The sequence below is a fragment of the Rattus norvegicus genome, chromosome 4 (genome assembly GCF_036323735.1).
Source record: "Rattus norvegicus strain BN/NHsdMcwi chromosome 4, GRCr8, whole genome shotgun sequence".
In the NCBI taxonomy this organism is placed as follows: Eukaryota; Metazoa; Chordata; class Mammalia; order Rodentia; family Muridae; genus Rattus; species Rattus norvegicus.
This window is the reverse complement of record NC_086022.1, coordinates 132,978,293-132,994,024: the sequence shown is the minus strand read 5'-3', so window position 1 is coordinate 132,994,024 and position 15,732 is coordinate 132,978,293.

Below are 15,732 nucleotides of genomic sequence, written 5' to 3'. Positions count from 1 at the left end.
TGATGGGACTCCACCCAAGACCTTGTGAATACCAGGCAAGCACTGGTCGAATTGCACTACATCTCCCAGACCCAAGCAATTGTTTGTAATTCCTTTGTTTTTCTCATCACTGTGCAAAACACCTTACAAAACCACCTTGTATAAAAGCTTCAGTTCTGAGGGTATAGACCATCCCAATGGGGAAGGTGTGGTGAGAAGGCAGTTCCCAAGAGCAGGAGGTAGCTAGACTGCAGTCAGGAACCAGAGAGCTGAATTCTGGTGCTTAGCTCACTGTTTCTCATGCCATTTTTAATTATCCCGGGGCTCCAATCTACAGGCCGGTACCTCTGTATTCAGGGTAGGTCTTCCACAGACACATACATGGAGGTTTGCCTCCTAGGTAATTCTAAATGCATTTAAATTAGACAATGTAGATTAGTCATCACAAGCTGCAAGAAAGAAAAAAAAGTCCCGTAACAAGCATTTTTCTATCATTAATATTATGTGAGCATACAGATAAAGGCTAGAACTGTGCTTCTCTGCTAAATCATTCATCAATTTTATGACCATGAAAAAAATTGACCACCATCTTTAGGAGAATTTGAGGATAGAGATAGAGATGTGGTTAAGAGCACTTGTTGCTTTTGTAGAGGATCTGGGCTCAATTTTCAGTACCCAGATGATGGTTTTCAACTATTTGCAACTCCAGTTCCAACGGATCCAATCTCTTCTTCTAACTCCGCAGGGTAACAAACACATGTGGTACAGAGACATGCATGTACACATGTACACACAACACCCGTACACATAAAATAAAGGCATCTAAAAAATACAGTTGAAAAGTAATTATACTTCTGCTTTCAAAATTTCTGCTTGAAAGATGCTGTGTGTGTATGTGTGTGTGTGTGTGTGTGTGTGTGTGTGTGTGTTTACATGTTTATTTCTGAGCTTCAGGGTTTTGATAACTGAAGAGGCTAAGAGACTAAAAAATATTTTCTAACTCACCGCAAGGACTATTATTAACTGAATAGGTACAACATGACCATGTAATAAGATAGTATTCAGACACCAAGTCAATAACATACTGTTGCCTATGCTATAACATGATGCACCTATTCTCCTTGAGTGAATGGATCCAGTCATGGAAGACCATGTATCATATGGCTCTACTTCCAGGACATGCCTAAGATAGGTCACCTTTTAGACACAATAGTTTTCAATGAATGCTTGCTAATTAAGGCCTGGGTGGTGGTGGTGTGCAGGTGAGAAAATAGGGGGACAATGACTGGAGAGTATGGGGTTCCGTCTTAAGCTGATGAACTATTCTAAAATCTGAGGCAGTCTTGGTTGCATAAACCTGTGTGTGTGTGTGTGTGTGTGTGTGTGTGTGTGTGTGTGTGCTCTGGAAATTGCTAAACTGTATTGTTTCAATGGGGGAAATTTAAGGTAAGGAAACTGAAAGTTCAGTTTAGGGATTGTTCAAAGTAAGTGTTTTCTGGTATTAGATGGTAGATGCAGAACCCATTTCTACTTTCTCCCTCCCTGCATATTACACATGGACGACCGTGGCCTCCAGACCACATGTAAGCCATTGCATGTTGGCTTGTGGTTTGCAGATTACACTGGAGTGAACACAGGGTTGTGTGCCTGCTGTCTTCAGTCGTCATTACTCAGACACCAGAACCGAGAGATTTCAAAGAGACTTCATGGCCCACAGAACCAAAACATCTCTTCTCTTTCCTTTTAAAAGAAAAGAGGGAGGAAAGGGTTGCTGAGAGGTTCAGAGGGTGAAGGGTCTTGCTACCGAGCCTGACAACCTGAGTTTGAACCCCGGACTCACATGGTTGAAGGAACGAGCTAACTTGTACAAATTGTCCTTGAATTTACATTCTGTGGCACTTGTACATACATGCAGACATGCACACACATACACACACACACACACACACTCACACACACACACACACTCACACACACACACACACGACAATATCAACTCACCCTTGTGTTTAAAGAAACTAGAGGCGAATAATTGCTATATTATTGAAAGAGAAAAATAGTTTTTATGCTGATGTCTCACAATGTATTTCAACTGCATGCATCAGAAAAAAAGCCTCCTGGAAAATTTACCGATTAAAATGTCACCTGTTCTAAGAGGTTTCGCTTTGTTTGTTTGTTTTTGTCACAACAGTATTGCCCAAATCACTCCATTTCATGAACCCTGAGATTTCACTGATAATAAGAGTCCCCATCACTGTGTCTATGAGGATAAAGTATGTTCTAGTTTCAACACAATGCCAAGACAACTCTTATACAGGACAACATTTAGTTGGGGCTGGCTGACAGGTTCAGAGGTTCAGTTCATTATCTGTCATGAGCATCCAGGCAGGAGCTGAGAGTTCTACATCTTGATCTGAAGGTAAACAGGAGAAGACACTATCTTCCAGGCAGCTAGGAGCATCAGGAACCCACCTGTCCTCACCCTCAACACTGGGATTCCAAGTGCTTTTTCTTTTTTTTAATTTAAATGTAGGTTCTGGGAATCTAACTCGGGTCCTCATGCTTATAATGCAAGCACTTTACCCACTGAACTGGCTCCCAAGCCCCCCATGTGTTTTTAAGATTTGGTTTCACTCTTAACCTCCCAGAGCTCACACAGTATCGCATCATTGCATATGATGTGCATACCACACTCAAACAGAAAAAATAATGCTGTTAAAAATGAGTGCCTGAAAAAACTCGACAGCAGCCTTGGCACCTACATTCATTTTCCCTAAAAGCAGCGTCTTTTTTGTGTTTATCTTGAGAAACAACAGCCACAGGACTCAAGGAATCAAACAGAAAGAAGCCTGCTGGAGATTAGGGGATCAAGAAGGTCTGTGTACCAGAGTTAATGATCACAATAGCAAGAAGAAAGGAGGAAGACAAGGAAAAACAAAAGATTGCACTGAAAACTAAATATTAAAAAAACCCACAAAAGCTATAACTCAAACATCTTTTTATTTTAACAATCAGAATAGCCACTGTTAACGGCTTACATAGCGCTAATGTTCCAGGTCCCAAAAGCTCCCTAAAGTATGATTCTCTAAGGAAGAAGGAAGATTCATAGTACAGAGAGTATGGGCCAGGGTTTGGATGTGTTTCAGACACATGCTGGCATGCACGGTCATGATTTAACAGCTTCTCCTAGCACATCTCAGGGTAGTATCAATTAAAGCATCATGTACCTGGAGCGCTAGGCACAAGGTGAGAATGCAGATCAAGGACGTGGCATTCTGGGTGGCCAGTGAGACCTCGGTGGAGTCAGACGGCTGAGGGTCAAATATCTTCTCCACATCGTAACAGCTGCTGACCTTCGCACAGCTTTGGGCAGCCCCTGGGCAGTGGGTGTAACCATACCTCATAGGTTATTGCACAGGCTAAATAAGATACCAAATTCGAAGCTTCCTGTGCAGGTCTTGGCACCTAATAAACACTCAATAAATGCTGACTATCACTAAAGAAGACTCTTGTCTAACCACTGGATGATATTACCTTTCCTCTGGGTCTGCAGATTCCACTGTGCAAGTCTCTAGAGCCACTTGTGATCTAACTATAGAGAGCTGCTGTGACTTCTTTTTTTCTTTTGGTGGTTGTTGTCTGTTTTATGAGTCTCCTAGCTGAGTGCTAAGAAATACTTCATCTGGTCAACATGTCCAGTCCATTTCCCTGATAAAAACCAAAACCAAAAAAACCAAACCAAACCAAACCAAAGCAAACCAAAACAAAAAAAAAGACCCAGAATCTCAAAAAGACATACAGTGTCCTGCTCTGAAACACAACAGATGTTGGAGAATAAAGATGTTTCCACAGCAAAGGACAATGTGCACACCAAGAAAGTAATTTCTGTCATAGTCTAGGTGGCCTTCCAGCAGGTGACAGCAGGGGCCATGGTGGTATTAACTTCATAAGAGTAGATAAGTCAGCAGGGGCTTCTCAGGCACTTGACAGAAGTCAATTTAGAAAGCACTGGAAACACCCGGCTTTAAAGATAATCATGTTAAGAATCAAATGCAACAAAATCATTACGTCTGTCAAGGTTTATGGACAGATGTATTTATGCTGACACTGGACCACTAATCCCTTGACAAATGAGAGGCCTTGACTTATATAACAGAGAATGTCCAAGTCTATTTTCTCATTCAAAAAAAAGGGGGCATGAAGTAGTGGGCTGTGACAAGCTGGGAAATGGTTGATATGGTTTGAGGCAGGGGAGTTGCCTATAGTCCTGGTCTGTCCACTGCCCACTGCCCACTACAATATAGTAAGTGCAACAGGCAGCTCTTACCATAAATATAATTGGAAATAGAACCCCCCATCATTGGAGTCACACACACACACACACACACACACAGATGTGCACGTGCTTGGGAGAGGGAGAGAGGGAAAGAAGGAGAGAGGGAGGAAGGAAGGGAGGAAGGGAGAGAGAGAGAGAGTGTCTGATGCTTCAGTCCCCAAAAGATTGTTGCACTTCTGCAAGGGAAGTGAGGGGGATCTGACTAGCAGCTAAGCATCTGTGTGTGTTGAGGCCACAGTGGCCATGCTTCTCTGAGTCTATTAAAGAGGCTAATTCCTGGCAGTGATTTAAAGTCAGGGCTTGGTTCATACTCAAATACCTGGAAGAAATTTGCTTAGAAAAAGGCCTGTAAGAAGACAATTAGATTTATGATCTATCAACAGGAATTTGACAAACTCTTAACAGCCGAAAGGGACTGTCGATGAACATCACAAATGTAACAGGATCTGTAGCATTAATAAGAGAGACCTTTGGAGATGCAATTTTAGTTCGACTTGCTTATTTTCGGACACTATCCCTGCATCCTTGTAGCAACTCATACTCCTTGTCTTATCCAATCTATAACAATTTGAGCCCTAGATGAAAAGAAAGCATCTTTCTATCAAATGACAACTCAACGTGAACAAAGGCTTTGCCAGAAGGAAACAAGAGACTTGAATGCAGGCAGTGAGCTTCTCCGTGGGAAGAGATTGGATATTGGGTATTACTTGCAGAGAGGGCGAAGTGGGCTCTAGCAAGTATGAGGTTGCCATGAAGTACCACAGGTAGCTTGGGCAGAAAATACGAGTTCAGCCAGTGTGTGTCCATGCTTGTGAACAAATGCTCATACACCTCTTGAATTTAGATGTGACTATGGAAAATATGAGAACGAGAGGTGTCCTGTTGGAGATAGACAACAGCTATGTCAATAGTCACTCAGCCGTTCATCGAAATAATAATCAAGAACACTAGCTGTGTTCCAGGCACCAGGAGAAGCTGTAGAGATACACCAGTGGGATACCTTAGCTGACTCGCTTACGCTCCAGAGCTTACCTTCCAGCAGTGAGTGCTGTGAGAACGAGGGGAGCCCAATAACAAAGACAGGCAAGAAAGCAAGCTAAGTGTAGAGTAACAGAACTCTGAAAGGAGAACAGGCAGGTGGGATGAACAGTTACTCGGGGGTCCGGGCTTTCTAGGTAGGAAGCATGAAGGAGTTTTAATGACAAGACTGAGAGCAAGGTCTGAGGAAAAACAGTGGAAAAAAAACAAAACAAATGCCTGATTGTGCACACAGTCCAGCAAGCTGAAAGGGCCTGAGGTGGGTAGACAGACACTTGACCTCTTGGTGGAAAAGACAGTTGTGATGAAGTGGGTAGGGCGGTGAAGATTTAGAGAAGTGGTATAGGAAGAGGCATAGTGTCATCTCGTTTAAAGTTCTGATAGCTTTATCAGGGAGGACAGAGTAATCAGCATATAGAACATACAGAGTCATTCAAGCAAGCTCATGTCAGGTTGGGCCACATGGGCGCCGTGCAGATGGAGAAAAGTAGACGTGTTTTGGAGTTGAAATAGACTGTAATTCCGTAGTCAGGTTCTTTTCAGGTTTAACTTTTTTTTTCCTACCATGCACCTAAGATTTATATAGAGATTAATGAAATGGTACCCACACACTACTTTGAATTCCTAGGAGAGAAGCAAGGTATTATTATTATTTTCTTTACTCATATTATGAATTTATTAACTTTTAGCTCTGATATTGAGGTAGGTATTTCATTGACAGCTGGGGTCTCATTTTACTAGCCAGGTGCCCATGTTGAACAAAGGTTATATTATTATTGAAGTTATTATTAGGAAAATATAATAGCTCATGTTGAATACCAATAGCACAACCTAATTTCTTATGATTCCAGCAAGCAGCTGGGGCAGGGGTAGGGGTGTTTAGCAAGTGTGTTTCTGATCCGCAACATCTTCTTTCCTTACCAGCTTTCGGGGGGAAGGGGAATTGGAATTTTGAGTGATTCCAGGCCAGTTCCTTCCGAATGACAACCTTGCCTGGTGGTCAAACCCAAAACTTTCTCCTGAATTCAAAATTAATCTCCTGAGGAACTGAGGACCAACTTGTTGACATGGCAAAAGAAATAAATCTCAAATTAACTGATCCTTAAGAAGTAATTAAATCCAGGAACTAGATTTAAAGGAACAGGGGAGTTCTGAAATACTCTTACGATTACATTTATGAAAGCACTGCGCGTGCAGTAACAATATACACGAACTGAAGGACTGGATGTGGAAGAAATCAGAGCCAAAAATCACCTTAGAGTACACTATTTACTCCTTTTATAAATGTACCCCTTCCCTAAGACTAGAGCAGAAGAGGCATAAACACTATTAACTGTGTGTGTGTGTGTGTGTGTGTGTATGCATGTGTGTGTGTGTATGCGTGTGTAAGACACACACACATATATATGTACATATATTTATATGTATATTATACACACACACACACACACACACACACACACACACACACACACACACACACTAGCTAGCCCTGGCTTGCTTGAAATTTGCTATGTAAACCAGGCTGTCCTTAGACTTAGAGAAATCTGCCTCTCTTTGCCTTTCAAGTGCATGTGCTACTCTGCTCTAAAAGAAAACAAAAAATGAAATGGTGGTGTTGGTGATGGTGGAGTGTAACAAGGTCTCACTATGTAGTAACTGCTGGCTTATTTTTTTTAATATTAGCATCCACAGACAAAATAATATGGTTTCTATGAGACAATTGCATTCAGGAACTACGGTTAATACTGACATTCGCCAAAGTTAAAGATATCCCATAATGTGGGCAAGCCAAGTGCTGGTGATACAGTCATTGCTGTGTTTATGTATTTGAGTGGAGTGCATCCCAAGATGCTGCAAATGAGTGCTTTCTCGGAGCCAGAAAACCAGTGAATGGTTGGAAAGTGGAAAGTGGCCATTGCCAACAGCCAGATCTCTCACTAGATCTGGAGTTCACTGCTAGGGCTAGAATAGCTGGCCAGCAAGCCCCAGACATTGTCCTCTGTCTCGGCAGGGCTGACTACAGGTTCTTGCTGCTGGGCCTGGATTTTTTTATGTGGGTTCTAGGTCTTTATATTTGAATGGCAAGCACTTTGTCAATTAAGACAACTCTCCTGTCTCACCTTTCTCTTACTCTTTTTATTTTTTAACTAAAATCTATTGCATGTGTGTGTGTTTGTATATGTATGTATTATGTTTATATGTGTGTATGCCTGTTTGTATGTAGGTATGTATATAGTTGTTCTATGTAGGTATGTATTTGTTCATATATATGTATTATATTTGCTTGTGTGTATTATGTATATATGTATGTATGTATGTATTATTTTTGTATGTATGAAGGTATTATGTTTGTATTTATTGTTTGTGTGTATGTTTTGTTTGTATGTAGTATACATGTATATATTTGTATGTATTGTGTTTGTATGTAGTATGTATGCATGTATTTGTATGTATTGTGTTTGTATGTAGTATTATGTATGTAATATGTTGGCATGCATGTATTATGTTTGTATGTAGTATGTGTATGTATGCATGTATTATGTATTGTGTATGTGTGTATGTATGTATGTACATTCATGTGGATGCAGGTTCCCAGTCCTTCACAAGAGCAGCAAGCACTCTTAACCACTCTTAAGCCATCTCTCTAGCCCCATCTTCCTCTTAGTTCAGATAGCACTCCAGGTTACCTTTCACGATGACAGACTTTCCCATGGCCATAGCTACCAACTTACTTTTCATCCTCTCCTTCTCCTTTGCTAATAACCCTGATTTTATTTAGGATGATTTTGTGTCTACGTAATAAATGGCCAGTCGTGTGCATTCCCTCCTGGCCTGGACTATGTGCAGAGTTCTGGCTGGCGAACAGTTGGTGGAAGGCCACTGCAAGGCTTCTTGGGGGGCTTATTTTCCCAGTCTTACAGACCAAACTAAAAAACAAAATAATCTCCGTTGATAACTTCTTTGATTTCTTTGCTGCTTCTTTCTTTCAGAAAAAGGATGCCACAGAGAGCAACTACGGAAAGAACAGGTGGCCAGCATGAAGGCAAAGCTGAATCACGGGGAAAGGTGCAGCAGCTAGAGAAATCGGGCTCCTGCCAGCCTTGGAGAGCAGCTAGAACAAACCTGGAGTACCTCTTGGCAGTTTTTGCAGCATGCAGTTTGCAGCTTCAGTTAAGTGAGCTCCCTGCTGCTTCTTCACTGCTCTGAAGCACACTGTGACTTCACTTCCGCATCGTCCACAGATCTTGACTTTACCTGTGCATTTCTTGAGGGAAGGAATGGTTTCTTTTATCCAATGCTCCTTGTCATGCTTAACCTGAGGCTGAAGACCCAGGATACCCTGAAGTGATTTTGCATGGAGAAAAGGATGTGAGAAATTTAGATCTGCTTTCACAGGCAGGCTTAACCAGAGCTGACCCCAGATTTACTGTCCCATATATGTGTGTAGACAGAAACATGGTCATTTACTGCACACCCACCTGAACCTCATTTTTAAATAGTAAGATTCAGAAGGGCTGAGATGGGAATCTGGCATCTGTATGATAACAAGACTATCTCCAGGACTGGGCACTGAACTGCCTTTGTGAGATGAGGTCCTGTCTTGGGATTTCAAGCACCCACCCAAAAGAATGACGGCACGCTTCTCTGTATCGCCAGCATTGGGGCCTTAGAGATAGAAAGATCTGAGGCAGTTTAGTTAAATAGGTAGAGAGCAATTAAGGCAGGCATTTAACAGTGACTTTTAACCTACATTCACTCTCTCTCATACCATATATTATATGTGCTTTTCCATTCCTGCCTTCAAATTCTCCTTTCCAGAAGAATCTACCATTTAAGGAGTTCTTACATGTCTTATGCCACACCCAGAGCTTTTTATATTTGAGCCATTTGGAATGACTACAAATCAGATTAAGGAAGGGTTAATTCATCTGCAATGTTCTCAATGAGGAGATGCCTAGTGTGTGCTTAGCAAGGAGTGAAGATATGATATTTCTTACATAATTAAAAACTTTCGTGGTGACTAAACTGTGAGTGGTAGGGTGGTGAGGGGCAATTGAATAGGGTCATTTTGGGGCTCCTTTTAAATTTATTTTATTTTCTATTATATTTTTTATATATTTGTGTACATGTATGTAGACACACTCATATGTGTGTAGGTGCATGTGTGTGTACTCATTCATGTGTGTGTATGTGGGCCCTCGGTGAAATTTGAATGTCATCTATCAAGGGTTGTTCACTTCATGTTTTGAGGCAAGGTCTTGCATTGGCCTGGGACTCACAGAGTAAAGGAGGCTGGCACTGGAAGACCAGTGAGAGCCAGGGATGAATTTTACTGACTCTGTCTCTGCAGAGCACTCATTCTCCCTTCCAAATTAGGTTGTATGTCCACAAAAATTGTTATCATTATGCCTAGTGGCTGCATGAGAGAGACACTGGGTACATGTTTTTTGTATTAAAAACTAAAACAATTCATCGAGTACAGGCAAAGGGCATGGCAACCTTCCACTCTTCAAAGAATCTAGAGACAAACAGTCAACCAAGGCTAAGCAAATGAGAAAGGAGCCGCACGCTATCCAAGTGTGCTGTCAGAGGGACAGTTCAGCCTCCACCAACAACGGCTTTCCCACTAACCCCTCAGCGCACCAGTTTCCCTGATTTAGGAAGTCATCTGCAATGAAATGCAGCCTGGGTGTGGGAACTAGCAGAACTCTTAAGTAACTGGCGTTTTTATTGAGAACACAGAGGACACCATCACTTTCCATTGACCCCGACTTCTAAAAGGGAGGGCAGGTCACAGAGGCTGTACATCTTTCTTGTTTTATTTCCAAACAAATTTTATTTTTATTTTGGCCTCTTGAGCTTAGCCTTCTAATAATTGTACTGCAGAAGAGATTTGAGAAAATACATGGCTCTTTACGAGTGTGAGCAAAGACACTCGCTTCCTGTTCAGCCTGCACATCCCCTTTGAAGTAGGCACAGATGGGTTGATATTTGCATGGATCTATAATTTTCTTTCCTTTCCTTAAGCTGATGGATGATAAAGCAAGGTGATAGGACATAGATTATATCCCCCAGAACAAGGGTGTCTTGAGACCTTGGAGCCTCTCTCGCATAGAAGGGTTTGCTATCCTAGCATCCTGAACCCATGACTGCCATTTCTAATTGATCACAGAACTCTTTGCTATGGAGACAAACCATGGATTCAGTAATTATACACACCACAGTGTCTTAGTCACTCCTTACTCCTCTCTATTGAAGTGGACAAGCTATCTGGACTCATTTGACTTCGGGTGAAAGCAGAAGGCCAGCCCCTTGTGTGACTAGGAGTAATGAATCGCTCAGGAACACACACTAGAGTGATTCTACACAGCTAGTGGCCAGGTCTGTGAGATGGTAGCTTGTGTAGGCTAAATGCACTACACTGTATTCTCTTTCTGACTCTTTTTATTATCACCTAGAATAATGGTTCTCAGGACACGTGTGTTCAGAAACGTCTGGAATCCTGCTTCCATAGAGTAAGGTATGTCATGGTGGGTATCATTTGATGCTAACACAAGCAATCCACAGTCTTGTTCTCTAAGAAGATGGGCTCTTTGAAGTGGAAGTTTCATTTTGGTGTCTTCTAGTGGATAAACACAAAGCATTCCTAGATCCGATGCTAGTTCTTTAGGTTCAGAACTTGAATGTCTCACATGACATAATGTTGGATCTTAATTTTTCTCAACAGATATATACATGATCAGAGTTGGGTTGGGAAATGTCACTCACAGCTGCACGTGCTTTGATTTACTCCTCAGCTGATGGGTAAAATGGTGGAAAGGGTATGACTGTGGCCCAGAAGCTGATGTGCTTCCTTTGGGATGGGAAGATACCTACTTCTTGTCTGATCTTGTTGCTTCCTGATACAGGAGATGTGAGCAAGCCAAGCCACGAGCTCCCACTCACAGGGACTGAGCTCTTCTCATGACCTTCTCTGGCCACTTGTGTTTGCTACCCTGATGAACTGCGGCCCTATTGAAACTGAGCCAAAGCAAACATCTCCTTCCTTAAGTTGCTTCGGTCAGATACTTTGTCACAGTAAGGAGAAAAGTCATTAACATAGAAAGTCAGCGATGCCACACCCCAAACAATAAACCCCCGACACATGACACATAGGGAGCTCTTCAAAAGTGTGTTGGGTGCATGAATTCATGGATTCAATTTTACTTTAGGGAATGGCTCCCAGTGGCCTCTTGAATGTCTAAATAATAACTGGAAACATAACAATGGTCGTCTCAAGTTCTCAATCTAAAACCAAACGGTGTCTGTTGTAATGTAATCGGAGGTGACCTGGTCAGCAAGCATTTCTGCAGTGGATAACTAAAAAAGCCCAGCTGTTAGCTCATTCTATGGCTCCACCACTGTTCCATAGCTTCCCTGGTATACAAGTTGCCACCGTGCATGAAAGAACAAAGTGACAGATGTCTGCATGAGGGGTGTGGACTTAAAACCAGCCCCAAGTCCAATTATGAATAGAAATTTATAAACTAGAGCACACTTGTTCAGAGACAACACCCTCACCTGTCTTCTCATCACCCAAGGTCAATGTCGCCAGATGCCTTTTGTATAGTCTGCTGGCTCCCATGGTATATTTAAATTTTTTAATGCCATCTGTTAAGCAAATCTTACCCTACATAACTAAATAGGATAGTGGTCTCACTTTCCTGGAGTTGGCCCAGGAGCTCTCCATTATCCATCTTCTCCAATAGGGCATCATTCTGCCATAGGACTATCAATGCGAATGATGCCCTATTAACATACAACCAGGTCTTATCTGTTCAGCCTACGTGCACTGGGATTTGCAAGTCACCAGGCTTTTCTGAAGACGCATGAGTGAATGAGTCAATTGTGGCTTGTCCTCATGGAGCTTCTAACCAAGAGGTGGGATCTGTCTGGCTTCGGACCAGAGCATTTCCGAGGTGTGGTGACGTCTCGGAACACTAGCCTCAAGCCTATTAAATCCATAGGTTATAGAGAAAAGCAACAGCAACGAAAGTGTTATTTAAAGTAATTGAAAACTCTGACATAATGGACATGTGCTTCTGTGGGAGTACACATAAAGTGTGCAGCACCTGCAAAACACACTATAACATAGAAACGGTGCCGAGCATTGAGAACATTTCAAGAGACCAAGCAATAGCTGCTGTGTGATGGGAGCTGTTATCTGTCTACTGCTGACAAAGGCACAGCTATGTGTTTCTGTTCTGTAGCTTCCCTCTGCATTAGTAAGATCGGATGCAAGTTTGAGGTGAGTTAGTGGAGACGTGAACTTTCCCCCTAAGGGATTCACAAACAACGCCATGAATACCTATGCAGGCATCACATGGGGATTTGCCAAACCAGGTTCTAGACAATGAATCTGATAATTGTATGTGTATGCTGTACGGAAATGCACACATTTCCATCCACAAGGTGTTAAGATGTGTGGCAGGTTATGTAATAGGAAGTCCCATGATGCTGTTGTAATGCTTCGGACTCCAGCACTGGGGGTTGGGGTAGGGGTGGGGAGTAGCAGGTAGTTTGGGGCATGACACACATGATTAAATGGTAGCAAAGAGACACAGAAAGAAGCGGGTACTGTACTGTGCAAAAATCCACACTTGCCAAGTTCTTAAAGGAAAACAGGGCAGAATAGATGGTGAGGGGCTGTGTTTGAGGAAGGCTGCGAACCAAGCCTGAGTAATGGAGACATCAGAAACAGGAGAATAAGGGAAACTCATGGTCTTCACTCCAGGACCAGTGAGAAACCATTATTGATTTATAGGATGTGTGTTCATTAAGAAAATCACTTTGGCTATTATATGGCCACTGGGAAAAGGATACAGACAGGAAAACCAATGGGAAGGTCTCTGAGTTAATTTGCCCACTGATCTGATATGGGGAGGGGAGGAAGTGTGGAGCAAGCTGAGACTCGAATACACAGTGGTGTCATTTACTGATGTTGACACCACAGGAAGAGACACAAGTTTAGGGCAAAGGTAGAAATACTAAATTTTGTTTTGGACATGATAGAGTTCAGGTGCCTGTGAGAAAACCAAGTGGCTTTAATCCGTTCTCAGTTCTCTCCCTGATGGAGTCTGAGATGGAGAAGTGGAGCTTGGATGTAAGTAGAAACTAAAATAGTATGTGTCTTCCTGGACACCAAGGCAAACAGCGAAACTATTATGGCATGTTGAAGTGAACATGCTTGAAAACTACCATCTACTGCATAGCATCAGACATGGTACTGTATTCTCTGTATGCCTTTCCTCCCTCCTTTAAAGATGGATTGAAATAGGCGTGTTTATGTGATCTGTGCACACAGGAAGAGAGAGAGAGTCTAAATAATTTACCAGTCACATAGGATGAGACAGATCAAGGCTTTAAGCCAACGTATCTGATACCAAATCAAGGCTCCTAAATACTGTGTTAAAAATTGTGGCCATCAGATGAAATCACACTGCAGCTCACCTATAGAAAAGAAAACAAATACAAAATTCAGACGATGCCTAATACATTTCTTCTTGTAAACCTCTTCCCCATCTTCTTACCTTGAGTTGTATGTATTCAGCACATATTTATGCAATGAGTGGAAATAGAAATTTCACCAGAGTTAGATTGATTAAGGAAGAAGACCATGCGTTGGAATTTTTATGAATTAGGGGAAATTATGTTAGTGGTGAGAGACATAAATGCATAAATCAGATTCAAAGCACCGTGTGTGAGGGACCTAATTATTTCCTGGATGCTTGAGAAGCTGCCATCTTCAGGACGGCAGGATGCTGGATTCAGCCCTGGTTCCAGTTTGTTGCAGTAGTTGGTCTCCTACTGTGTGGGATTTGTCACAAGGCTGCCCTGGTAGGTCCAGGCTGACACCCTCTTAGATTCATTTCTGGGAACAGGAACTCTCTCTTCCAGTTACTCCAGTAGAATTCTTTGAATTGAATCTCTTTGGTCTGGCTGGAAACACACATTCATTTTGAGCCAATCCCAGTGGCCAAGAGGAAAGGCTGTAATGTCTGCTTGGGTCTGAGTCACAGGTCTGCCCTTCAAGGGAGGCAATGGGGGGGAGGTTTGTAGGAAAGGATAGAGATGCTCCCCAGATGCACAAAGCGATGAGAGCTGGAACTGAGTCTCTCCCTAGCCCAGCCCGGGGTCTGCTAATAGTAAAGGGAGGAATATATGCTGGGCAGGCAAAAACAACAGATGCCCATTGCATTTGGCCACAGCAAAATAAGATTCTGGTTTGTTATAAAGAATGCCGTTTTCATACGAATGTATTTGAGTCTGGAGATAAGACTATTCCGGCAACAGTGAGTTCTATACTTAACCATTCAGTCACCTTGCATTCTTTTATTAGTCACTCGGTGATTTTATTACTAGAATTGAGTAAACTAACCAAGGCACAAAAATTTAAGCACTTAATTTAAAAAAAATATGAGTACAACAACCAGCAATGTCACTTGGCCTAGCATCAAGAATTTCTAACTCAATGTATTCTGTGATTTTTTTTTTAAATCCATGACACCAGTGTAACTTCTATGCAAAGAATAAGACTAATCTTAGAGCCGAATAAGAAAATTTGCCCTCATTATCTAAACATCTACTCGGTTCCTGATTTGGACAGGGTAAGAGTAGGGGAGGGGGATGGGGATGGGGAGGGGGAGGGGGTGGGAGGTGGGGGTAGAGTAGACTTATTCTTGTGCTTTAGATAGGAAAACTTCTACTTTTTGGTGTATCTTCACAAACACCAATGACATACACAATTATGTAAATGTAACATTTAACAAAATAAGAACAAAATTCTATCTGTTAAAGATGAACTATAGCATTCTCAAGATGTCTGAAAGCGTTAGTTTTGTCTAGAGGAAAAGTGGAAGCGCAGAGAAGAATAAATAGCTACCTAGTTTAACCAGCAGACTAACATGCAACCACCATCAGAGCTGCCTGTGCGGTACCGAGCAAACATGGCGGTGGATGATCGGGGTCCGGACATTTTGAGGAACAATTTCATCATACAACAAGACAGGTCAAAATTAGGCTGGGGATTTTTCTTAGGCTTTCTTTCTGCCCCTCATTTTATTTTTGGGACCTAGAGAGATTCACAAAGACAGATGAAACAAACAAACCAAATGTTCTAAGAAACAGATAAACGTATATGTCTCAAGGCCAACAGAAGGTGAAATCCAGTCCTAACACTGCTTGACTGCCTACTATGGGCACGACACTCCACAATGAGGAATCTTCTGGCACACTCTTGAGTCTGAGTGTACACACATGTGTAGATGTTTGCATGCATGTGTGTAGACGTAAGAGTTACATCTCAGCTCTTATTCTACAGATGCCATCCATCTTTG